At 40.5% G+C, this 7,500-nt stretch overlaps 1 protein-coding gene across 1 annotated transcript in view; it reads right to left on the bottom strand.

The window, feature by feature from the left end:
• The window catches only part of LOC143285621 (short transient receptor potential channel 7-like), a 186,175-nt gene that overhangs the window by 146,147 nt on the left and 32,528 nt on the right, over positions 1-7,500 (bottom strand). The gene's annotated exons all lie outside the window — the stretch shown is intronic.

Here is a 7,500-nt window from a genome sequence, read left to right as displayed (position 1 = left end):
AACAAAAAAACCCAAACAAACAAACAAACAAACAAAAAAACAAAAAAAAAAACAAAAAAAACAAAAAACCCTCTAGCTGAAATAAGTGACCAACTCATTCCTGCAAATACTGGACCCACTGACAGGTTAGCATGTCGCTACAAATTATCCCAAAAGTGTAAAGCTGAACAATTAATCATAGTTTCACTGATCTCAGTTAAAACACCATATCCATCATATATTTTCCCAAAACATCGTTTTCTTTTTGGTGCATTTTGGACAGGATTTACTTTATTATGACAGCCTAAAATGTACCGAACAAGAAAGGCAAAGCCTTTATGCCTCACTTGTGATATACACTTATAGGAAAAAAATGATGATAATGATAATGAAACTTATAAAAATTAGTTTGTTGAAATGTGTTCTCTATTTGCTAATTAATATAACTATATAAAGCTTTGCGTTAAAAAAAAAAAGACAGAAAAGAAAATGGTTCCACGCAGATTCAAACCAAAGATGTTCGAATCGAGAATGAATGGGTTTTTCAATTGCGCTGACATGGCTTCGACAATGACGTTTAAAAATCATTATTTGGGAATGTTATTTTAGTGGAATAAATGGACAACGGTAATCGAAGTGATAACGCTGCTTTAATCATGTTATTTTGGTAAATCTCGGGCATTTAAGAAATCCGAACTAAAGGACACGTTCCCATCGCTTCAAACACCTGCGATATGTGTCCGTTTCTAATAGATCTGCAGAGATCCATGTTCGACAAGCTCTTTACACTAAGTTAGAAACTCCGACATCGTCCATTCAATTTCTCTTTTCTGTTCATTCCAGTTACTCCAGTATCCACTTTAAAACATTCACATGCAGTAAACGAGTCGATAATTATTGAAGAATTTTTTTTCAGCTGGCGGTAAAGAAGACGTTGCCATCGCGTCAGGCTTTGCAACATGTTTTGCCAAGATCTGCACAGACCAGAGTAGACAAGGTTGACCTGAACTCCGTGATACGGTCGATTCAAATTTTCTTTAATGTTCATTCTAGTTAACTGGCTGTCCACTTTAGAATATTCATATGCAGAAAACACGTCAATAATGTAGTTAGTGTCACTGTATGTGTTCTGTCCAGAATTTGTGTTTCTCTGCTTTTAATTGCAAAGAAGAAAAACGAGGTCATGACGTCTTCTTAACACGTACATATTGCCTGCATTCGGGCAGCTGAAAATGGGTAACAGTGGTTTTGGGATCTAGATCGAGCATCAACGAAATAAACCGCTAATAATTCGGAAATACGGATAAGTTCGGGAGACGATCAATACATTATTGGTATGACTGTGAAGATTTTTGTCCTACTATGTTTAAGCGAAATTTGTATTGGCAGACAAAGTGTTTCAAGATAAAATGGCAATGTTAAAGTTTACCACGAATTTCTTGCCAGTTTAAACCTTTCCAATGACCGCTTTCGCTTTACCTTTCGACTGATCAAGGGACGGTGCCTTCTGGGAGAGATGCTCAATGGAAAGGATGTGCCCTACCGCATCTAACTCCACAGGCACTGTTACATACATGCACTAGGTCACCTAAAACCACTGGCATGTAAACAAATGTATACATTAAAAGGGAAGATAGGGTAGGTCCACTGTTATGATACAGATGACAAATCGTTTTTTTTCTTTGGTTATGTATTAGGTCAATAGAGAAGAGGAAGAAAGAGAGGATGGACGACAGAAAAGCTTCAATATCTAACAAACAACTCACACTAGGGCAATGATAAACACAGATAGACGTAATCACTTGCCATACATGTTTAGAATGCATACATCAGAACACTAGAACATAAAAAAACCCTGGCAAATGTATACAGACATTGAATACACTTAAAATGCACGCCTGAAGACACACTGGGGCAAATGCTACGCCAGACGATAGGAAAGAAATGAAAGAAAGTGATTAGTTAAGGTGAGTGGGCGAAAGTGCTGCACGGAAGGAAAAAAATGAATCTGTTAAAGAAGAAAAAGAAAGATGTAGGAAAAAAATAGGAGGATGGAGGCCCCACAAAAAAAAGAAAAAAAAAAGAAAAGAAAAAAAGAAACGTGGGGAAAAAGAGGAGGTTGGAGGCCCCATACACAAAAAAGTTTACCACGGACACACAGACACAGACACAGACACACACACACAGACACACACACACACACACACACACACACACACACACACACACACACACACACACAAACAAATAAACAAACAACTGAACACCAGGTTATAAAACAGAATCATTTTGTTTATACAAGTGAGTAAAAAAGAAGTGGAGGAGGGGGAGCAGGGGTAGGTGGGTGGGCGGGGAGCAATGTTGTAGGAAGGCTGGTGGAGGCACAACTGCAACGGATTCGGGTGCAGAGTTGGAGGAGGCAGCAGTGAGACGTGGCTGTGGTATTGCCTTCCGAGGTAATGAAGGATGCCAAACGGTGGTCAAGCGGAAATCGGAAATGTTTCTGAATGACATCTCTCTCTCTCTCTTTCTTTCTCTCGCTCTCTCTGTGTCTGTGCTTCTCTCTCTCTCTCTCTCTCTCTCTCTCTCTCTCTCTCTCTCTCTCTCTCTCTCTCTGCCTGCCTCTCGTTTTCCTGTCTATGTCGTTCTAAATCTGTCTCTGCTTTTTTGTCACTGTATATCGTGTAAACCGTGTTTGTGTTATATATGTGTCTGTCCCCCCCCCCTCTGCCTCTGTGTGTCTGTATGTCTCTCTCTTTCTCTGCAACACGCCCCCCCCCCCCCAGTCCCCCCTCCCCCTTCTCTCTCTCCGTGATATAATGCAGGATCGAACGAATGGACAGACAGATTTGTTGCCAAGTTAGCAGTGTGCAACAGTGCAAATCTAAGAGAGTCCCAGAGGTACGACACAAGAAAAGCAACAACAACAACAAAAAAAAGTGTTTATCGCCGTCTTATATTTTGGGGTGGGGTGGCAGGTGGGGTGGGGGTGAATTTGACGGAAGAGCAAAGAGAGGATACTCTTCGGCTTTTCTTATAATCACAGGGAGAGGCAAACAAATCAAATTAGACAGCGTGGAGTGAAAAATCGATGTTCTGATTACTAGACAAATTAGAGGGAGCAAGAAGATTGATGGAGCAAAAGGCCCGACATGGACAGAGGGATTTGGAAACACGGACATTCGCAGCAGGTGCGTGGTGACTGCATTTGTCAGAACAGATCCGTTTTGCTGCACGCGATATGAAGTCGCTATATTTGATTTTTGCTTTCATATTTCTGTTTGGTTTAACATGGCTTTGTGTGTGTATGTGTGTGTGTGTGTGTGTGTGTGTGTGTGTGTGTGTGTGTGTGTGTGTGTGTGTGTGTGTGTGTGTGTGTGTTATACAATTTTGAAGTTTTACTTGTTCAGTCTTTGCCATGTTGTTGGCACGGGCGTAAAAACTGTGTGGTGTGAGTGACGACTAGCCTATGGGTGCACATTTTATTTCCTGACAGATCTCTAGGATTGCAATTGCATTGCACTGCGTTGTGTCGTGTTGTGTTGTGTTGTGTTGCGTTGTGTTGTGTTGCGTTGTCTTGCTTTGCGCTGCGTTGCATTGTGTTGCGTTGCGTTGTGTTACGTTGTGTTGTGTTGTGCTGTGTTGCGTTGTGTTGCGTTGCGTTGCGTTGTGTTGAGTTGTACTGCGATGCGATGCGTTGTGTTGCGTCGTGTTGCAGGGTAATGTGTGTGGTGTGTGTGTGTGTGTGTGTTGGAGCTCATGTACGTTTATATTTGACTGTGCTTTCATATCTCTGAAACTGCATGTTCGGTGCATATCTGTTATGCATGTGTGGGTGCATATGTGAATGTGTGTCTTCATTTACATCTATCTGCTTACTTATCATCATTGTTATCTTCTTTTTTTTCTTTTTTTTTTTTACATTATAGTTATTATTTATTTCTTTCTTTGTGTAAGCTTATCTATCATTTATTCACTTTTTTTTTCCTCAAGGCCTGACTAAGCGCGTTGGGTTACGCTGCTGGTCAGGCATCTGCTTGGCAGATGTGGTGTAGCGTATATGGATTTATCCGAACGCAGTGACGCCTCCTTGAGCTACTGAAACTGAAACTGTGTTGCGTTGTGTTGAGTTGTGTTGTGTTGTACTGCATTGTGTTGTGTTGCGTTGCGATGCGTTGCGTTGCGATGCGTTGCGTTGCGTTGTGTTGTGTTGTGTTGTGTTGTGTTGTACTGCATTGTGTTGTGTTGCGTTGTGTTGTGTTGTGTTGTGTTGTACTGCATTGTGTTGTGTTGCGTTGCGATGCGTTGTGTTGCGTTGCGATGCGTTGCGATGCGTTGTACCGCGATGCGATGCGTTGTGTTGTGTTGTGTTGCGTTGTGTTGTGTTGTGCTGTGTTGTGCTGTGTTGTATTGCGATGCGTTGTGTTGTGTTGAACTGCGTTGCGTTGCATTATATGGTTTTGCATTGCATTGCATTGCATTGTGCTGCTCTGCGTTGCATTATTCTTGTATTGCATTGCATTGCATAGCATTGTATTGCATCGACATTAAATTAGAATATCCAGTCTCCTGCAGTAGGCCGTTGTTGTTTCTATAAATCAGCAATGTTAGAGGTTTTCATTAACAGTTTCAAGGAGGTTTCAAAGGGTGCGGACTGATCCATATACGCTGCACCGTATCTGCTTTAAAAAAAAGAAAAAAAAAAAAAAAAGCGGATGCCTGAACTATACATAAACCAGCGTGCTGGTCGTAAGGAGGAAAGACATCGACAAAAAAACCCCACACCTAAACACCATCAATAAATACGTAAGAGGAAGAAGAAGAAGAAGAAGCAGAGGAAAGAGGACACGATGTCATAAAGGGAACTGTTATTGTCTTCCGGGGTAATGATGGGTATCAACAACGTGGCCATGCAGAAATCAGGAATAGATGATTTCTGTCTCTTTCTGTATCGTTCTGTATCTCTTAATATATGTCTGTCTCTCTCTTGTTCTCTCTCTCTCTCTCTCTCTCTCTCTCTCTCATCTTTAATGTCTGTATGTCTGTCTCTTTTTTTTCTTTCTCTCTCTCTCTCATCTGTTATGTCTGTCTGTCTGTCTGTCTCTCTTTTTATCTCTCATCCGTCTATCTGTATTGCTCCGTGTCTCTTAATATATGTCTGTCTGTCTGTCTCTTTCTCTCTCTCTCATCCTTTTATAACTATATATCTGTCTCTCTCTGTATCCCCCCCCGCCCCCTGTTTCCCTCTATGTCCGCTTCTCTCTCTCTTTCTCTCTCTCCCCCTTTTTCTCCCCCTTCCCCCTCTCTCTCCATCTATTTCTCTCTGAATCATATCTCTCTCCCAATCTCTCTCATTCTTTTATGACTCTGCATCTATCTCTGTTTTGATCTTCTTTTCCTTGTATCTCTTAAAGTCCATTTGTCTGTCTATCTGTCTATCTGTCTGCCTGTCTGTTTGCCTCTTTCTCTCCATCTCTCTCATCCTTTCTGTAACTCTGTATCTTTATCTCTCTTTCCTCTGTCTCTCCCTCGTCTGTCTCTCTGTCCGTCGGTCCGTCTGTCCCCCCCTCTCTCTCTGTCTGTTTCTGATTCTGTCTCTGTTTCTGTCTGTTTGTCTGTCTGTTCTTTCTCTCTCTGTGCTTTTGATTACATCTTTCTTATAATTCCACTCTGTCAAATGGATTTAGATGAGCATTCAAAGTACACGTATGAATTCAAATCAGCTCAAATTAAAAAACGCGAACGTGACGTTGTTCAAATTTGGATGAAAGTAGCGACGAAATTGAATCTGAATTGTACACACCCGAGAGAGAGAGAGAGAGAGAGAGAGAGAGAGAGAGAGAGAGAGAGAGAGAGAGAGAGAAACGCAGAGAAAATTAGATACAGACAGACATAGAAAGAGAGGGCAACACACAGCAAAACAGCAACAGAGACTGACCAGACGCAAGTGTATTTTCCATCTAAAACAAAACTGCAACTGTCACCTTTACAGAAACAAGAACTGTGACAGCTTCAAACTAAACCAAACCAAACAACAACAACAACAGCAACAAAAAGAAAAAAAAGAAAAGAAAAAAAGGAAACCGGAACTCTGACTGCTTCAAACTAAAATGGAAACCGGAAACGTGACTGTTTCAAACTAAAACGAAATGCTTTTAAACTCATCTGGAAGCCAGAGACGTGATTGCTTCAAACTAAAATGAAAAACCGAACTGGGACCACTTTAAACTATAACGAAAATTGGAAATGTTAATGCTTCAAACTAAAATGGAAATAAAAACTGTGACTGTTTTCAATCAAACTAAAAATGGAAAGCGGAAATATGAATGCATGGAAGCTGAATGGAAACCGGAACTAAGAATGTTTGAAACCAGAATGAAAACTGGAACTGTATCTGCTTCAAACGATAAAAACAAACAAACAAAAACAAGACAAAAAACAAAAACAAAAAACAACAACAACAACAACAAAAAAAACCCAACAAAAAACCCACATAAACAAACAAACAAACAAACATACATACAAACAAACAAACAAACAAAAAAAACAACAACAAAAAACAAACAAACAAACACACACACAACAACAACAACAACAACAACAAAAAACAAACCCACAACCCCTCCCCAAAAAATACAACAAAAACAAAACAAAAACAAACAAACAAACTGGAACCCAACAAAAACGAAACTATGCTTTAAACTGTGTATATGAAAACCGGAACCGTTAATGTTTCAAATGAAAATGGAAATCAGGACTGTGAATTTTTTTAAAAATATTTTTTTAATTTATAAGTAAAATGGAAACCAGAATTGAGAATGCAATGAAGGTGAATGAAAAGCAGAACTGTATTTTTTTAAAGTACAATGGAAATCAGAACTGTGACCAAACCAAATGGGAAACCAGAACTTCGAATGAACTGAACTTGAGTGAAAATAGGAAAATTAATGTGACTAGATTAACCGTTTGAATGCTGAATAGTGGTGGAGTTTGATCAATGTGTATTGTGAGGATGATTCACTTATTTCCGTGTACTTTTAAGTGGCGAAACTGATATTACTGAAGAAATGCAACGCAGTCCCAGGAGAAACACTGACAAACAACCTGACAATTTTTGTCAGGAGACGAAATGACAAGAATAGATACTCGTCAGCTAGCAGTCAAGGGGTTAAACTAGAATTGAAACAGCTACGGGTGTGAGGGGGTCTTAGACTGAAGAAGAAAATACAAAACCACCGTGTGTGTGTGCGTGACTTGGGGCAGCGATTTCGTCCTCGTCTAGGTAGGTCCTCGATGAATCAGCGTTGCCGCCAAACTGACTGTCGTCTGGTGTCTGGGTCCATTGTCTGGCCCATGAAAAAGGAAGATGAGATCTGGTCCGTCTTCTTTCCCTCTTCAGTTCCTCCTCCTCCTCCTCCTCGTTCTTCTTCTTCTTCTTCTTCTCCTTCTCCTCTCCCGTCTGCTTCTTCTTCTTCTTCTCCTCCTCCTCCTCCTCCTCCTCCTCCTTCTTCTTCTTCTTCT

This window comes from Babylonia areolata, chromosome 9 (genome assembly GCF_041734735.1).
Source record: "Babylonia areolata isolate BAREFJ2019XMU chromosome 9, ASM4173473v1, whole genome shotgun sequence".
Lineage (NCBI taxonomy): Eukaryota > Metazoa > Mollusca > Gastropoda > Neogastropoda > Buccinidae > Babylonia > Babylonia areolata.
This window is presented reverse-complemented; position numbering and strand designations above follow the sequence as displayed.